The following is a 20,885-nucleotide window of genomic DNA, read 5'->3' as shown; positions in this document are numbered from 1 at the left end:
TTTCCTATGGCTGCCCTGAATACAAAGATAACGCAGTCCATGCGGTATTAATGGTCGTATTATTATCTCTAGCAATGATTTATGTTCCTCAAAGGTGAAGGGGATCACTATTCTGCATATACAACAATGCAGTAGATACGTCGTTTTGTGCTTGATAATGGTGTTAGGATCTACATCGAAAGGTCGCATTTATGGCAATAAAGAAGTTGTATAAAATATAAAAGTGTACCCCTTCACCATCGCAGCTTCTAAATGTCAGTTAAAACGTTCCACAGAGGTGTCATGTCGTTTGACCAATGTCTGCACCAACAATCAATAGAACACAGTATCAAACACAATACATTGTAATGAACGCTTGGCTTGTTGGTACAAAACAGAATTCTCCAGAATAAGGAGATTTTGACTGGAATCCAAATATACCATTAAAAATTAGGGGATATGAAATTTACAACATTGATGAAATGCAAACGATGTAGCCGAGGAGGAGGAAACAGGAAATGTTTCATCTGTATCGACATATAAATGTATATTACTTTTTCTCATGCGTATTGGCATTGCTTGGTAAATGCTCGTAAAATGGAATATCCCCTACGTATAGTTAATGGTATGTTTTTCGCCATATATTTAGATAAATATGCTGAGGTATATGGAAAACAGAAACACTTTACTGGTGTACTTTTATCATTATGCTGGAATATTGCTCAACGCGGCATAAAACAGTCCTCCCTGACTTATGTGCAACACAACAGTTGGCCATCGACTGTGAAGTGCCGGAATTGGTGGAGCCCTTAATGGCGCCAGAATTCGACTGCCGTCGTTCCACTTCAGTATACGACTCCATTATAATGCTTGGTTTGTGATCACCTTGGGTCCGTTCGGTGGTTTCAGCAGAGTGCTTAATGTCTACGATCTACGTTACTTCGGGCCCTTCTCACACACTGAGATGAAGAAACTGAAGTCAACTCATTGTAGACCCATTATGCAAGTCCATTATGCAAGTCCCTTTAGGTGCGGTATTGACGATTCTATGCACACAACACTAAATGGCTTCTTGAGCTTTACATCACATCGGCACAATTCCAGCCATTACAGCGACTACAGTGTCAGCAATAACTGCATATACACGGGTAGATGATTACAAGATTACCAGATTACGAGATACCTACCTCTGTTACAACGTTGCATGGAACCACAGTCGCACCAGGTGTCGCACCAGTTGATTCTCTTCTGACATCATCCATATCGCACAGGCTGGAGAGAATATGCATATATATTATGAATATATTCAATTATTTATGAGAGTTAAACTGTAATTATATTTGAATTAAAATAAACTGACAGCATTAACAATAACTTACCACTTAAGATGTTATCAAAGCAGGCTGCGAATTTGCAGGTTACAGTACAATACAATGCAATACAATACAACATAGTTCCACCATTTGTACAACACATGGTTTCGAATATTTAAAAAATGCCACCCAAGAGGTTTATACGGGACTATGTTATACAAAATACGAAATACTTGGTAAAATAAGGTAAAAATGGTACATAGTACTATAAAGGTATAATATGGAGATATAAATGTATAAAATGTATATGATATGATATATATGAATGCATAAAATAATAATTGGTCTTCAGTAACCTTGTCGTAAAAGGTGAGTAATGGAATGGTCGGGCTCGCTGACTTTGTTGACACATGTCATGAATGGTCGGACACGATGCTCATGAGTTTGACCACTGGGTTTTCTGGTCCAGACTCGATTATATACAGGCCGCCTCCATACAGTTGAAATATTGCTGAATGCTGCTGTGAAAAAAAAAATACCAACCAGCCAAGAAAGCGATCGGAGCGCTAAGGTGGCCTTTAGTCCCATACGTTAAGACCCGTGAAGGTCCCGGGGTAGAATAGGCCTTCAGCAACCCATGCTTGCAATAAAAGGTAACTATGCTTGTCGTAAGAGGCGACTAACGGGATCGGGTGGTCAGACTAGCTGACTTGGTTGACACATGTCATCGGTTCCCCATTGCGCAGATCGATGCTCAATTTGTTGATCACTGGATTGTCTGGTCCAGACTCGATTATTTACAGACCGTCGCCATATAGCTGGAATATTGCTAAGCGCGACGTAAAACTAAACTCACTCACTCACCCATACGTTAACATCTATACATCCCAGTCTTAAGGCTAATGTTGTTTTGTACAACAATTATAGGCTGCCGGGGACCTATATTCGTATATCGAATCTCTAGGGGTTCACGCACTGAACCGTCGGTTAGGCCTTGCTATACTGAACAGCAAAAGAAATGCCAGTTCTTAAAAAAAATTGAATCTCATAAAAGTAAGCGTTCATATTTATGTCTTCTATTTTTTTAAAAAAATTAACAAAAAGTTGCGTTGCGTTGCGTTGCGTTGCGTTGCGTTTCTTCTGCTCTTCAGTACCTGTGTCATTATGCTTACTCTGTTTTCCCAAAGTATTCTGTATTATTGGATATTCCCCCACACAACACGCTACGTTGAGAATAGTCGTAATTTTTGCATGCATCGTAGCCGCACTTGTTGAAAGAGCATATTTCATTCCACTGTTCTACTGGTGCGGTGGGATGCCTAATGGTTAAAGCGTTCGCAGGTCACATGGGTACAGTGTGTGAAGCCCGTTTCTGGTGCCTCCCGCCATCATATTGCTGGAATATTGCTAACTATGGCGTAAAACCACACTCACTCACTGACTGTCCTTCTCATCTATTCAAAACCAACTGCATATGTGATGTCTGTTCAAAGTACCATATATCTAAGGAGAATCACACCTTACCTAAATTTGTTCCGAAATTACAATACTACCCTACCGCATCATTTCACCGCTAGCTTGAAGCAGCTGCTGACAGTTGTTTCTGCGCGGTACTGTATCACAATTATGCCCCCACTTCGTTACATACGTAGACGTGTTTGTCGGCATCGCCAGCGTTGTTGTCATCGCATCGTGTGGGAAACCCTAATGCACCTATAGGATGGTGAAAGTCGATGCAGGTCATTGTTGTACTTCCAAGTGCAGCTGGTGCTTATGTTTAACTACGAACGCTAAGTGTGCAGCAGGAACGTAAGTGCAACACAACGGAACTAGAACAACATTCCCATGTGTGTAGCTGGCCACCTCATCAGCTGGGTCGGGCAAACACGCCTAATGCAACACCAACCTGTCAGAGACATGGGTAAAATATCTAAACTAGGTCTGTTTGTTAAAGCATTTCAGATTATTGTGTCGTCATGACACGTTATTTCGTGTAGGATATATTTTAGACTTGCTCCAAGACTACTAAATGGACATCACTCGGATGTATAGTATTTTAAGTCTAGTTAAGAGGGCAGTACGAACACCACAGTCTGTCGCAGGTATATTTTATATCATTTAACCTGTTAATTATTACCTTATAGACATAAGTCTAGATATTTGCCTATTACATTGTGTATGAATGCTCCACCAACAGAACATTGATAAATTAAGCTTTCATTGTGGCTGCTGTTGTGCTTTTCAGTGTTGTGTAGGCACTAAAGGGAAGTAATCCCTCTCATAGGCAAAGTCGGTTAGAGATACCGGCACAGAGCTGGTCATTTGCATCCTTGGTGCGAAAGAAAAACGAAAAGGAGAAAAAAGTGTTTGTTTTTTCATCAGTGTGTGTGTCGCTTAACACGTAGTCTTTGTGCCTTTTTGTCAATACCGTTTTTTCGGGTTCCGATAGTCTGTCTCCCAATCCCAAGGGAAATTAAAAATGGAGACCAACTCAAGTCCAGAATGATTGGGCAGGTCTTGATTGCCCCTCTGGCTGAAATTAAACGTTTGTCTGGCCTCCATATATAATATATATTATTTTGTAGACATTTTTTTAAAAATGAGATAGGTCTTTTCTGAGACAATTGTTTTTAAACATTGATGGCTGAGCTACAGGGTACTTATCTATTGCAGTCCGTTGTTTCAAATCCATAAGTGTACCTCCTAGTCCTTCCTGTGTTGAAATTAAATAGTTGTTTGCTTTCCTTCTTCTCGAAAACAACGTAGATGCAACACTTGGTTTTAATAACATGGTGTCTTTTCCATTTAATAATGAATTCCTTAACTGAATGAAAAACGATGCGTATGAGAGTGGGGCCGAATATGGGCATAACGTGACGAACTGAGCCCGTAACTTTGTAACAAAATAATATGATAATAATAATGTGTAATAATAATATGATAAAAACATGTTTATTTGCTCCGAGTTATTATCGTGGTTTCAGAAACACCCCATATTAATCTCTATTGTTATTTTGACGATAGGACTGAGCAAGATATTGAGCGTATTATTTAAGAATTTGTGAATTGCCATTTGTCTCATTTCGTTACCGAGTTAAATTTACAAGCGTTTTGTGGTTAGCCTTTAGTACTATCGCGTTAAGTCAAATTAATGTATAATATATTGCATTATTAGTAATGACTTATTTTGGAGTTTGAATATAAAATCGTATAACATTCATCTTTGGGTGGCATTATGAAGAAGTTGGAGAGTGGCATAGGGACAAATTTTATGGATCAACAACTTTGTTTCCACAATAAAGACGTTGTTCTTCCATGAAGTTAGTCCGTATATCATAATACTCGTTTAAAGTTTACATGCAACTCAAAACTCAAAACACAACTTTGCAGATTTTGATACCTTTCGGTATGGACTTGCAGTAACAAATGATCAAAAATGCAAATTTAGTTTATAAAGCTGAAAACAACGCGATGTAAAAAAACTCCAGCGGAAACAAAGTTCAAACGATTCCCCAATTTGACTCTAGCTGGGGTGAAAAGTGGTTTTAACAGCTGTGATACTTGAGATATCATAATGTCTGCTGACTGCAAACAAACTGTATCTATTACTGGAAAACGATGGGAACTCAGCTTGTGAGCATGCATTTACAAAACACAACATCTCTATACACACAAAAAAGCCCTGAGAGTATCGGCAAACAAACCAGCCAATGAAAGTCTTCGATACACTAAGTGCATGCCAACCCGCTCTGACTAGGTTCGGTATCAGGGCTGCTTCGTTTGCACTTTTGATATGCGATTGTACGCTTATAATTTTGTATACTTCCTTTTCATAAGTAGCAATGCACATTATGATTCATGAATAAATGATAATTGTATTTTAATTATGGTTACTATTTGGGGGTGCATCTAAGCCTTAACTTTATAGTCTGTCAAAGCCTCACGAGGAATTCGTTGAATGATCATTCGTTTGACTAACTGATAGAATAAGCTGATAGGTCGTAATGACTGAACCCATTATCGCATGGGAAAAGTGGTTTGACATTCCCTGAGTTCTTGGGTGTATGGCTTTCACGTACGGAGAGACAATGTTACATAACAAAAATATGTTTTGTTTTATAACTATGTCTGTGATACGAAGGCATACAACACAGCAGAGTACACTATAACAGGACATTTCATGTGCCGTGTGTTTAGCAGCTTATAGCACAGAGTTATATACAGTCGCATCCATGCGTATCTTGATATATTTATGTATAAAATATATACTACCCATCCAAAGTTTAGACTCACTTAAAACATTCACTAAATGGCATTTACATATGCATAGTTACATGGACGATGAATTTCTCCGTTAGCATGGGGAGACCAACCGCAAAACATTGTGCAGAAGAATAGCATGAGGATTCTGCATTAAACTGACGAAAATCATAAGTAAATATCGTGCATGTGAACAGTTTGTTGTGAAGTTTTGCCAGGAATTCGCCAATTTCCACTGAGTTTCATCATTTTTCAGTCTAAGTAAACTTAGTCTCAGTGTTAATCGTTTCACTCCACCGCTGAGTTAAACAAACCCTAGTAGAAGGTCGCGTCAAGTAAGCTTCGAGGAACCTATGACCGTCCAATCAATGGCGAGGTTAAACAGATTTAACCAACATATGTCATATTTGGGATTTCACTTTCTTAGTAGATTTAACCAATCAGACAACGGCTACTTCTCACAATCTCAAGGGTTACCTGACGCGACCTCCCATAAGGTTTTGTTAGACTCAGCAGTGGAATGTAACGAAAAGTACCGAGGCTAAGTTTACTTAGACTGATCATTTCTAGAACTCATGACAATATTTTTTTTTCTGGGTTACAAGTTTGTTTTACAATACATCAGTTCATGTGTAAACAGTACCTTTAAACAGTGTGCAATGTTACAGAAAATCTAGTTTAAGACAGTTGACTGAAGTCTGCGGCTATATTCACACTAGTGAGTCTATACGTTTGACGGATAGTATGTATGATATGAACAATTGTCGCATGGATATATCGATGCTCTGCAAATTCGTTGAGTTGTATGCATTGTTTATGATTTTCAGCTAATGGAATACAGAAACATCGAGAAACACTGTAAATCTGTTTGGAATGTTTGGCAGTTAGTACCTACCAAGTCCCTAACCAACGGAGCGTACGTGTCCTCTTGACGGGACCTCCGAAACGTTAGGATTTAGCCGAATTATATAGAAAACAAATACATTTAAAACCACGGAGAACATTTTTGTGTCTCATTATAATAGTTTTGCAAAACATTTATTCTTTTACTTTTCAGTGTTAATTTTGTTTTTTCTCACACCGCTGAAAGGTTTTCCAATCGCATATATTGCCGTCACACGCAGTCACGATTACAATGCCGCAGCTGTCAAACTCCGCACACCACGATATCTCAGTAATCCCTACAGTGCCATCAACAGTTGCGGATTACTTGCGAGCGGACTTGACACGGCAGAAGATCGTAAGTCAGGAAGTCGGCGCTGATCAACTGAGATTAACGCCAAAGCTTGAGTCTGAGACGGAATCAGCTGATTGTTGGAAGGTTGTGACTCGCGCGGTCAGGGGTTGCCCGATACGGGTCAAGCTGCGATGATCAAGGTTAAACACATCTCTTCTCGACTGCCCCCTACGAAACCTCTCAACTTGAGGCGCAGTGCTTATTATAAAGCCTCGCTAGACGACGGGTTTTAGTTGTGAATTCATATTTTCAAAAGTGACGTTATTGATGTGATTTGGAAGATTTATCAAACCCGCGACAATGAGCCTGTTTCATGATAATCAGATGGTACTTCACCGGGCGGCATAGACCGAGGTCAAGTACACGTGTACGTCATGGATGATCATTGACCGCTCCCTGGGCTTATGTTATCAGGGGAATAAGTTCATGATCCTCTTAAGGGTTCCATGCTTATGATGTATTGTACCCCTGATTGCAAAAGTCATTACTTTTGATTTAATATTTAATAGTGCTCTTAATTCAAGGACTTCATACGTTCATGGTTTTGGGGCGTTCTTTCTGAGATTAAAAATACCGTATCCATCGATAACTTCCTGTCTTGTTACCATGTCCTTTCTTCATTATTACGATTAAGACTATTTGTTATTATTTTTGTACAAAATAACAAATTGTTTTGATTTTATGATAGCAGATCTCACGGCTTTCTATTCATAGAGTAGCAGTGGGGTAGCCTAGTGGATAAAGCGTTCGATCGTCACGCTGAATACTCAGTCTGAGTAAACTTATCCTCTGTACTTTTCGTTAGACTCCACCACTGAGTCTAACAAAACCTTATGGGAGGTCGTGTCAGGTAACCTTTGAGATTGATCAATCAGAACACAGCTTACCAAATCGCCAAAGTGCACATTCTCACATCCCTTATGAACTTTTTATCTCGAAAAGGTTCGTACCCGAACGATTCCGAATGCTATTTAGCGTACGATCGGTTCCGGGTGATGCATACGGCGTACGTACAGCTATGACAACGGTGAGTAAACAGTTGCTGAAAATAGTGTTTTTGACAATAATCAAGGATGTTAATTTGTGGAAATATTAGCTAATTGTAACCATGTCAACAGAAACCCCAAAGCGTATATACTGCAGGTCAAATAACTGTGTTATATGCTGATTTTTGTTTGTGGGGAGATCTGTGTCGGTGACCTGAATATTTTGAAAGTCCCTCCCTTCCCTAAATAGTAGCCGTTGTCTGATTGGTTAAATCTATTTAAACGTCTCGCATTTGATTGGACCGTCATTGGTTGCTCAAAGGTTACCTGACGCGACCCTCTACTAGGTTTTGTTAGACTCAGTGGTGGAGTGTAACGAAATACACTGAGACTAAGTTTACTTAGACTGGCTGAATACTCGGATTTGATTTCCCACATGGGTAAAGTTTGTGAAGCCCATTTTTTGTGTCCCAGTCATGATATTTCTGGAATATTGCGACCGTTACTACTGGAAATGCACATACGGTGTGATTACCTGATGCAAATGGCATTCGTCAGTACAGAACGTACACTCTTCAGAAAAAGAACGCATGTGTGATTTTGAAAAAAATGACACATGTAGCTACTGCAAAAACAATGCAAGTATACTATCTCTTTCTTGTGTGATTACGCGGCAACGCGGAAGCGTGTGAAGAAATGTTAGCCAAAACGTCACCAAGAATACAAGTCATGGCAAATACACGTCAAAATGTGGATTTGCTTGCAGTTTCAGTCACTATAAAAAGACAAACGTTGTGTTTAATTTTGTCATTCGTCTTTGTCTGAGAAATATCGCCGGGGAGTTTCAATCTGCATTTGCCCGATATTTCATCACAGCACCATATCTCGTCTTTGAGATCGTTACCTGCAGACCAAGCGGCTGTCCAAGAGCTATCACCCAAGCCCAAGAGCGCTACATCAGGTCTGCTCATCTGTGTCACCGTCTTGCCACAGCCATGGAGACTGCACAACGCATCCATGGTTTGAGAAAAATTTCTGACCAACTTTTCAAGAATTGATTGCTTGAAGTGGGGATTCGACCAATATCGACAGTTGTCGCCCCTGTTTTAGGGACTTCCATCGGCGCAATCGCTTGCGGTGATGTCGTAGAGTCCGAAATCGGAGCCTTAGAAAGTGGAGGCGGGTCGGGTTCAGTGATGAATCAAAATTTCTTCTTCACGGGTGAGATGGAAGGCAGCGTGTTTACCGTCGGAGAAATGAACGTTCTTTTTCTTTTTCGACAGGTCAGCAGAATCGGTGAATGAAGTTTCGTGGTGTGGGGTGTTATAGCCAGCTCACAAATTTCAGATTTAGTGGAGGTTCTGGGGATAACCCTAACCCTAACCCTAACCCTAACCCTAACAGCAAATCCTTACATCAACGAAGTCCCTGCATTTTGCATACTTCCGATTATGGACCGACTGTGGAAGTTTGTTCCAGCACGCATCAAGGTCCGCTACCAATTGTAACGTCAGTGTCTTGCCATGGCCCTCCCGACCACAAGATCTAAACCCGAGAGATGTAGGTGACGGAGTAATTATCTGGACAGTGATTTGTTGTCACATAGAGACGGAACGCGATGCGCTAAACTCACAAGTCAACGCTGCCTCAAAGAGACAGTGTCCACAGATGCACTTCCATTTAAACAACCAAACACACCTATCTTCTTGCAAGGTGTCACGCGACTGTGAATACAACAGGCCATTTTCTGCAAACCGAGCGTAACTTGGACTGCACGGTATTCCCGGTATACCGGTATATCGCAACACGCGTCTCAAGCGATACGTGTTGCAGTATTTCTTTATGAGAACTGGTACAGTGGGTAAAGGCCACATATGAAGGTTTTGTGATGATCTTTATGGTCTAAATCAAAATCTACACATACTTTCATTCACAACAGATGTTTTCCTTCGTTATTCAACGACAAAACTGCATACTGTAATACTATTAATTGTATAAAAAAGAATAGACAATCCATGATAGACTAACAGTAGTCTCTGAAATGAACATATTTTACTGAAAAAACGTTCTTAGTGAAAAAATAATATAATGAAATGGAGCCCTGAGACTTTCTTCATTTTCAGAAGCTATGAAAATCTAGACAATAAATGCACAATAAGTGTCACTCACTGTCAAACACCCAAGGTCCCAAAATATCGCAATGTATATCGCAGTACAGGAACATGAATTGTAAAATAGTGCAATACTATAAATATGCCAAAAACACTACCCTAATCGTAAAATGATCGATACTTTAACATAGATAGTCGACACCGCTACGATTACTATGTGAAACCGGGTCCAGGCTAGCTATCCTCGAAACGTTCGTAGCCCTACGAAGTTCTTAAGCCCATTCTTAACACATTGGCTACGACCAAAGTTAAGAATTCTTAGGGATACGAACGTTTCGAGAATAAGGGCCCAGGTCAATAACACCAAAGTTCTGCCCTGGCCAGCTTCCTCTCCTGAGATATCTACAACTTAACAACCAAACATCTGCTAATAAACGTGACTTAGTACTATCATTCAGAGAACTGCATATTCCGACGTCAGAGGAACTCAGAAAGATCTTGTACGCAGGTATCTTGAAGCCTATGGTGGACATGTGTTAGCGACAGCAAGCGTTTCAGTTCCACCCATGTCGACTTTACTGTCAACCATTATGTGTTAACAGTGACAGCATATTGAAATTGTTCCCTGTATATTCACTGTCAGTTCTTGGTAACGCCTAAATGATTGCTGTCCAACCTATTACAAACGCTACATGTTGGATTATCTAGTGTTTTTGGACCTAAATTATACTCATGGAAACAAATAAGGGAACGTACTAGTGTTTCCATGAGCATGGTTTGGTTGTGTTGCTCGTCAGTATAATATCCCAACCCATGGCAATAGGATCCTCCGACGTACGTCGCCGAATAGCCATCTGGAACCATCTCTACACCCTCACTGGAGGTCAAGTGCACCCGTGGGCATGGCAAACAAGTGTTTCAATCATACTGATTGTTGTGTTCATCCATTATGCCATTACGTGATTATTATCACAACGCCCGACCTTTTCACACGCTTCACAAAAAATAAGCAAAAGTGATTAAGTTTCTTATCACAGTGCTTCTGGTGCCATTTTAACCACTTTATCACGTGTGCTACCACCTTCGGTTTTGTCTGGCTGACACGCAAGGAAGATGTCTTCAACGACTTGAGCGAATGCTGATTTTCAAGTTTATAAAAATCATCACGGAGATGTATTTTGGTGGTTGAGTTTCCTTGTAAATGTCAGAGAAACAAGTACGAGGCAACTATCGTTAATTATCACAGCAGGATTTAAATACTGCGCCATAACTACGATGACATAAGGCATTTCGGTTGTTAATGGGTGCTGTAGCTTTGTCGACGGCCATACTTGATAGGATGGAAGTCAGGCCACGGCAAGTATCGATACCGTTATCAGTATTAATATCAGTCGTGCGTGAAAGCAGTGCATGAATCAACTTGTCTGTAACATATCTGATAAAATAGCTAAATTTCCAAATGTCACCCACCCTCACTGAGCGCCAATTTAGATCACGTGTCCCAAGAATCACCCGGATGTGCCTGAGAGCACGGCATATCCTGTCCAATCTAGGTCATTGTTCTGCAGCGCGTGCGACGAGATCGATACGAGAGGCTACGAGATGTCCTGGTGGCAGTCTCGCAGAAGCTAAGAACAGTGCCCCCGCCTTGGCAGGCTATACCTAGGTCTGCGTTAGACATCGCCGTAAGGCCATGAGAGCCGCTGGCCTTCACTAACGTGTAAACGACAACATGTTAACTCGTTGACCGAAGGGATGGTAATTCTGTGGACCCGTTTGGTCACCGCGCCATTATCTAGCCACTACAAACAGAAAAAAAACAGTGTACTGGAGAGCCGCCCCTGTTTTCAGTGAATGGCTGTGATGCAATTAAAATAGAAGGGTTTGCAGATATCTTTTGCCCGCGTTTGTTGGTCTGGATCAAAAGACTGTCTTTCGGTTCAGCAACAACGTGTCGCATGATGTATTAGAAAAATATTTCAGAGTGGGCGGTTGGTCGGTTGGTTGTTGTTTTGCACCGCATTCAGCTATGTGGTAACGGTCTGTAAATAATCCAGCCATCAACAGCATGAGCATCAATCTGCGCATCTGAGATGCATCTGTCAACCAAGTCAGCCAACCTGACAACCTGATTCCGTTAGTCACCTCTTATGACAAGGATGGGTTACTGAAGATCCATTCTAACCCGAATCTTCACGTGTTCAAGATTTGAGGAAGAGGGACACAGGCATGGTTCCTGTTTAAGAGAGTGAATCGGTTTGAAGCGGCTTTAAACAGCATTTCAGATATATCACACTTTGACAACTTCAAGTTGGATTATGGCCCTTGTTGATGCATGCCTCATAGGTCAGGTACACACTATCCAATGCATGTGCATTGCTCCCCATTTCACGGGACAAATGAGATTAATACGCCTATGCCTTTAAAGGTGCAATTGACCACCCAGCTGTTAGTTATGTAGAATATAGTGCGTAAAAAGGATATATTTCGTCATTGAGGTATATCCGCGAACACTGACGTTAGTTGTATCGTCAGACAGTGGTGTCCTGAACCGGAATATTCTAAAACGGCAAAAACCCATGATAACTCACTCACTCACTCGCACCACAGTAAGCTAATGTTGGGAATGTCACCCTGTAAACTTGACAAACTTGAGGAGCCCGCAGTGATCAAGTGTCTGCAGAAAAAAAGGGCTGAAAACCGAATGTCGTGATTGTGTAGCTATGTTTGAAGATGATCAGGAAAGGTTCATGCAACAATTTGCAACTAGTGTTAGTCAAAACTCTTGCAGCATTTGACACCACTACCACCAAACAAGGCAAAGGCCATCACATTGGCTGGAATGGTCATCACATCGGGTGTGCCTAGGGTGGCATCTTTTAATCTTCATCCTTCAAGACAATTGATGGAGCGTAACATGCGGTACTTTTAAGAATATTACGGACTAAGCCTCAGAAAGGACCCGATATCCCACCAGGGCACTAGACCCGATATCCCACCAGGGCATTAGACCCGATATCCCACCAGGGCATTAGACCCGATATCCCACCAGGGCACTAGACCCGATATCCCACTAGGGCATTAGGCCCGATATCCCAATAGGGCACTATCATGTCAATTATTGGAGAATTATTAAGGCCATAGAAAATGACGAACAGTGGAACATACGTCCTGGGCGGTTCGAGGTGTGCCGCAGGCCCTTGATCAGTCTAACAGAATACCACCCGTGAAGATCTTCAGTAAACCATGCTTGTCGTAAGAGGCGACTAACGGATCGGGTGGTCAGATTTTGTTGACTCATGTCATCGTCTCCTATTTGCCTGCATCGATGCTCATGCTGTTGATTACTGTATTGTCTGGTCAAGACCCGATTATTTTATACACCGCAGCCACATTGCTGAAATATTCCTGAGCGTGGTGAAAGTCTAAACTCACTCACTCACTCATTCACTCGCCAAACGAAGAATCATTTCATGGCAATGAGGACGATAGAGGTCAGCAGGTATTCCAGCGTTCAGCACCCAATACTGGGCTGGTAATGTATAACTATAAACAAACAAATATGGTGCCGAGCATGATGGGGTAGCATCACGATGAATATCTACCCGTTAATGGGCTGGATCGTGGCTTATGGACTGTGACGTACACTATCTGCAAACAGGACAGGACAGAGTAGCAGACAAGTTGAGGCAGGAGTATTTCACATATTTAACGATGCTGCGACCAGATCACATTCCCTAGAAATGCACTGCGTTAGAGGCGATTAATTTGGGTGGGGCTTGGTGACGTTTTAACACATATCACTTTACCCAACTGGACCTTGCTCACAGTGTCAGCCATGCATTTCTTCGGCCTTGTAAAACACATTCTGCACTCATGTTTGATGGGGGCTAAAATGAAAGGGTAAGAAATTGACGTGATGGCAAGTCCTTCATAACGTATCATTGCTTACTTGTTTGTTGTGACCTAGTTACTTGTCGCATTCAGCAGTTGTCCTGCTATGTGACTGCGGTTTGTAAATGATCGAGTCCGGACCAGACAAGGCAGTGATTCACATCATCGACGCAGCTGGGATACCATGTCAGCGAGTCTGACCACCCGAACTCGTTTGTCGCCTTACTACAAGCATGCCTAGCTGCAAACCAATTCCAGTCCGAATGTTTACTGGTTGACTATCATAGCTGTAGACTTTAACACAAGAGGAATGTTTTCAGTAAGAAATGCTGTGGTAATATTTGTGATTGTTCGACTCAAGCCAATTTTCCTCTTTTTGAGAGTTCAGCTGGAACATTGCTAATTAACATAAAGCAGATAACCTATGAGGAAGCAACATCTTGTTAATGTGGTTTAGTAAAGTGTAATCCGGTGCTTAGAATAATACAGTTTACACCAAAGCTTATAATTTTGAAGATTTCTGTCAGAGCAGTCTGCATAAACAGACCTATATGTACTGGTCCGTCGTCCGCGCTGTCAGTAGCCAGCCCTGGTCACAGAATAGTTGTAGTCAGGAAGGAAAACAACTCAGCTGATGATCTTAACCGTCAGTTCAGGAACACCTGCAGCCCCTTCTGTGTTCCGACATATCAAGCTTATTTTCCTTCACTTTGTCTCAGGCTAATCGGGGAAATCTGACACCTTTGTCAATTCCATACTTTCCCTGTATTTTAATTGAAGTCCCCAGTCACGTTCACATCCGGGTTCTAATGCTTCCTTATTCTAAGGAAGTAGCTTGCAATGCTGTCTGATATCAAACGTGATTTGTGTTTTGGGAAGATTTCCTACTGAAATGAAATATCCGTTTTGTCCTTGACATGACGAAGGCACATGTGAACCTGTTCGCGAACACAGTGCTTGTAGCCCTGGCATCAAGGTATATATTCATATATTGTCACTGACTAGACAGACAGACAGACAGACAGACAGATAGATAGATAGACAGATAGATAGATAGATGTTTCGTGCTTCGCGATCACGATCTGAAATTATAAATCCTAATAAATCCAAAGCAGTTGGGACAAAATGGTGATATTGTTCAAAATATTATGAAATGATCCCAAATATTTAGAACAATTCGAAGGAAACAACTGACTCGCTGCCGACCTTTGCCGTAAATTGCCTCGGAGAGAGTCCAGATACATCCCTGACGAAAGTGGCTACAACGATAATCACCAGCGTCAAAACCTATAGAACTTAGTCTGACATTAAACAAACATTCATAACTTGTATATAAATTGATCGCATTACATTTCACTACCAGGGAACTAGATGTCTGTGAACGTTCTAGGAAAAGATCTGAGAAGTGACCCCCTTCTGAGAGCAATGTAATGACTAACAACAATCGACTCCAGTCAGAAAGAGATTCTTCAGACCTACATTTCATTCCAAACTGGGTCGGCGGGGTAGCCCAGTGGTTAAGGCGTTCGCTCGTCATGCGAAGATCCGAGTTCGATTCACCACATGCCTGAAGACATGTCCGTCTGAAGGCCATATCTGGGGCCCCCTCGCCGTTATATTGTGCCGCGTAAACCTATACCCACTCACTCACACATTCTAGACTACAGTCCGTGCGATATTACTTGAGACCTATGAATTGCTCAGTAGCACAAAAAGTAACATTTGCAACAGAACCAAGTTTTGCACAGTGAAATGAAATCAACAGACCAACTCTGATGACTTAATAAAACAGTTGTTCAGCATTTCTTCTTAAAGTTGTCTATCCATAAAAGTCTTCATCCGCAGCTGTTTAACAAACGAGCATTAGTTTGTTGACACCTAACGCATATTTTCATGGTGAGGAATAACTTGCTGGAGGAACGGCCAGGTAATTAACAAGCGTCTGCAATAAAATTTCAATTTCAGACATGCTACTCCCAAATGAAATCAAAACCGGACTCTAGGATTTAAATTTATAAAAGTATTTTGACGGACACCGCTTTGTAATGCCCGAATGGTCAGATGAAAGGCCATTCTGATGTGATCCGTTAAGGGATGTCCTCTGATCCTTGTTAAATGGCAGCGGGAACTAAGATGTGCCTTTAATGCGATTGTGTGCCACCAGTCAGTAAATGTTTGCCCTAATGTGATTCTCTGAACTCCCCCTACTTATCGGAAGTACTACTTCACACTTGTCAAAGAAGGCTACCGGTAGTGCAAGCTTATACAACAGAGGTCTGCGTAGTCACGTGCAGTAACCAACTAAACATCTACAGACAGCTTACAGGGCGACCTGAGATCGGGGACCTGTGTTTGATCTGTGTTTGGTCGTTTAAAAACTGATTAAAACAATAAGAGACCAGGTCATTACATGTGTGTCATAGGGATTATCAACTGCTAGTTGACACATATCACTCAAAAAAGTTACGAACCTTAGGATTCTTTCTAATTAATATAGTTATCGATCATGGCAAGCCCTTCCAAAGTCGCCCACTAAATGACTGACAGTCAGCATCCACCCTTCAGTACCCATCCTAAGGTCGAGAGTCATGATGCACCCTCCAGTACCCACTCGAGGACCGCGAGTCATGATCTACCCTCCAGTACCCATTCGAGGACCGGGAGTCATGATGCACCCTCCAGTACCCACTCTAGGGCCAAGAATCATGATGTACCCTCCAGTACCCACTCAAGGGCCAAGAGTCATGATGCACCCTTCAGTACCCACTCGAGGACCGGGAGTCATGATCTACCCTTCAGTACCCACTCTAGGGCCAAGAGTCATGATCCACCCTCCAGTACCCACTCGAGGACCGGGAGTCATGATGCACCCTTCAGTACCCACTCTACGGCCGAGAGTCATGATCTACCTTTCAGTACCCACTCTAGGGTCGAGAGTCATGATGCATCCTTCAATACCCACTCTAGGGCCGAGAGTCATGATGCACCCTCCAGTACCCATTCTAGGACCGAGAGTCATGATCCACTTTCCCCTTCAGTACCCACCTAGGGCTGAGAGTCACTATCCATCTTCAGTACCCACCCCAAGACTGAGAGAATGTACCCGCATTTGGACTGAGAGTCACTATCCACCTTCAGTACCCACCCTAGGACTGAGAGACAGTCCTCTCCTTCAGTACCCACGCTTGAACTGAGAGACACTTTCCACCTTCAGTACCCACTCAACGACTTAGAGCCAGTCTTCTCTTTCAGTACCCACTTTAGGACTGAGAGATAGTCTTCTCCTTTAGTGCCAAAAACTAGGACTGAGAGTCACTATCCACCTTCAGTACCCACCCCAGGACTGAGAGACAGTCCTTTCCTTCAGTACCCGCTTTTGGACTGAGAGTCTCTATCCACTTTCACTATCCACCCTTGGACTTCGAGTCTTACAGTACCCACCTAAAGGTATATGTTGTCCTGCAGTATCGACCCCAAGACTGAAATTGCATGTTCTCCTACCCAACCAGGGCCTGTGAGTATTTACCTGTACTTTGTTCAGGAATTATGCATGGTTGAGGAAAGGCAGAAGAGAGCAGGTTGGCATGGTGAACTCCAAGTGCAAGTCTTATTTGACGCTGCTTATTCCCACTTACAATGGTACTCAGTCATGTCAAAACCAACATTAAACACAAATGCATGAAGGAAATGGCAACATACCTACATTCCCAAAGATGTGGGCACATCGAGCGTCAAAAGCGATACAGGCATACCGTGTCTACCCAGGTAGAAATCCGATACCCTGTTACAATACATTAGTAATATCTGCACATTGTATTGCAATAGTTTAAAATGTCAAGCGACGAAATTCGGAGGAGATCAATACACACTGCGGGATTGGACAGCTCCGAGGAGCATTGCAAGGCAATCGAAAACATATGTGCTTGAAAAATCATAAATCCTCTTGAACACGAAACTCTTTCAAGTTGTCCCCCATTGATGCTGAAGCTGAATGATTTGGGATCGAGAGGATGATCCGGAGTCTGGTGGTCTGCAGGAGATGCCCTGGTTGTGAATAATGTATTGTACGGACCTTCAAGATTTGAGAGTATGGACTTTTGGTATATGGCATCTGTGTTGCGGAACAGCTTAGGAAAGGGTTTAGGTCGATAAGCTTGATGTGCATACAAATCATTGTATACGTTCAAATTTCATCTGGGTCTACTTGTAGAACTGGGAATGTCGTCAGTTTTAACTAAGTGGTGAAATAACTAGGCTCGGACACTACTGAGGGCGTTGTGTTTAGGTTGAACTTATTTAAGCAGCACAATGAACCTTCTTGTGCACAGATAAAGCGATCCGTGAAGACAGGGTAAGAATTTAGCAGCAATTGCTTGTTAGAAGCAAATAACACGATCGGACCTTCGGGCTCGGTGACATGGTTGATGTGGGACATCGTATTCCAATCACTTGATTTTCTGGTCCATACTCTATAGTTGACTGATACTTGCTGCCTGCAAACCAATACACACACCAAGAAAACGCTCAAAAAGTTACCGTGATTCCTGCGAAGAGTACATTTAAACACCATTACTTGACACACGGAGAATATACTAGATATCATGGTATTGATAGTGATCTGTCAAAATCTATAGCTAAAAAGTAAATTTTGTTGATTATGGTGATACAGTAGTACAGGAAAATTTTAGTTTTTCTGGCCAACACAAGTTACAAAGGCTATAACCTGACCCATTCACATGGGGACTTGAGATTCAATCCGATGGTCACAAAAAATAGCGTTTTGCTTTCGGAGGAAAACCCCAGATTACTACCAAATATGATTATGTGGTCAAATATAGATAAACATATATCTGTGTCACTCAAACAACCCCATCCGTCATCTACTGCTGCGTTGAGGGAATCCTTATTGCACACGGCCCACTAGTTTCACTGGTTCAAGTAACTGTTACATTGTACAACCAAATTTGTCGCTACACAGGGTTCAGAATAAACGCCGACCCGAGGCCCAGCACTGGTTGTTATTGTATCGGGCCAGCAGTTTCAAATATCTGCAGGCACTTGTGACCTTCAGTAAATTATCTACCAATTATTTGCCATCTGGAATGTTTCCCCTTTTCCCCTTTATTAACGTTCCGGAATCCTCCACGATCCATCATGGTACGATAACTTACAGTTTCACTTCCTGGTATTTCAGTGTTTTGGCGTAGAAATGTCAACAACAAATAAAAACTCTTGTGTGTGCCATAGGCTTGGCTTGGTTCTGTAGAATCAGTTTGAGACTGTGTATAATGTAGTCTACTTTGTTTCTATTGGTTTGACTTTAACCAAATGGGCCTGCAGATGTTATTCAGGGCTTGAAGATTATGCAGGTGGCAGCAGGCCCCGATGATCAGCTGGTAAATGAAAATTTTGCAAACACGTTTGCTACATATACAATTGTAAAAAAATAACTTCTTAGATCTTCCATCATGTTCTGTAAACTGTACGTTTAGATATCCTTCGGTTTACAGTTAGATCATACAAGATGAACGTTCTGTTGACTGGCTTACTCGAAATCGACTCACTAAAACGGTCATCAGGTGTTTGACAAGTATGTCAAACAAGTTCACAATAAAAACGTACCACACATGATTGACTTATATCAATACAAACTACAAGTGGTACCTCATTAACAAGAATTACTACAACCTGTGTCTTCAAATAAACATTTACTACAAGTGGGTGTCTTCAAATAAACATTTACTACAAGTGGGTGTCTTCAAATAAACATTTACTACAAGTGGGTGTCTTCAAATAAACATTTACTACAAGTGGGTGTCTTCAAATAAACATTTACTACAAGTGGGTGTCTTCAAATAAACATTTACTACAAGTGGGTGTCTTCAAAGGATATTTACTACAAATGTCTTCATATAAACATTTACTTAAAGTGAGCGTCTCTTTATCAACATTTAGTAAATGAAGTTGTCATCATATCAACATTCACGAAAAGAAGTTGTTTTCTTAGCAACACTAAATACAAATGGATGCATTTTTATTAACAATCTTCATTTGAAGATTACTACGAGTGGGTATCTACACTAACTACACACGACTGTCTACACATTAACACTAAATACAAAAGGCTCTCTTAATATCAACCACCTGTTCTGTTGATATCTACACTAACTACAAATGACTGCCTTTATATTAACACTAAATACAAATGGTAGTCTTCATACGAACATTTACCGTCTTCACAGCAACATTACTTCAAGTGATTTTCATGCCATCAGTGCTAACAACCAGTAGGCGAGTGCATGTCAGTTCCAGTATCTAAATATATAGATCCAATATAACTCTACCATTCTTGCGTGGGATTACAATTCACTGATAAGAATAATGATCCCAAATTTAGAGACGGTTCATGTTGGCATTTCCTCAATATTATCAGATCCTTCAAGTTTAGCTTACTAGTCTACCCTATCAATCGATTCACAGTTTGCCTCTTTCAATCATTCATTGGGTTATCAAGGCATCCTCATCAATCAAGTTGTTCCTGGGGAGAGGAAGAACATTTCATTCCGACGTCCGCCATCCTTGTGGTTTATATCATCAATTGTCCAAATATTCTTTGACCTTGACCTCTGTATCCAGACATGAAGGATCAGTAATCTGGAGTTCTGCACAGTCATCAGCTGCCTCTGACCTTACCGTGTCTCGTGTTGATCCAATCGAACATAGCCCTGTACATGCATCCAATAAAGCGCCCGTTGACATCTATGTTTGGTTACGTGACACTGTGAGGAGTTTACAATGCGATCAATTGTTTGGACAATTGAACGGTTGGTTACCACAGGGTTCGGACACGGCCACACGATTTGATAGCGCAATGCTCAATACCGTAGTAGGTACAACATAATTTCATGAAAACGATACATGGGGCTTGTTACGAATATCGATGTGGATTTTAACTGAAGCTGTTAGAGTTGTTCCGTTTTGATTTCGCATTGGGGAAACGGTTATTTCAGTAGGTTGTCGTTTCAGAAACGTGCTTGTTTACTATTCACAGAAAGAAAAGAATGCAGTTTTGCACCGCTTTATAGCAATTTTCCGGCAATATCGT

Source organism: Haliotis asinina, chromosome 5 (assembly GCF_037392515.1).
Source record: "Haliotis asinina isolate JCU_RB_2024 chromosome 5, JCU_Hal_asi_v2, whole genome shotgun sequence".
Classification (NCBI taxonomy): Eukaryota; Metazoa; Mollusca; class Gastropoda; order Lepetellida; family Haliotidae; genus Haliotis; species Haliotis asinina.
Note: the sequence above shows the minus strand (reverse complement) of the source record.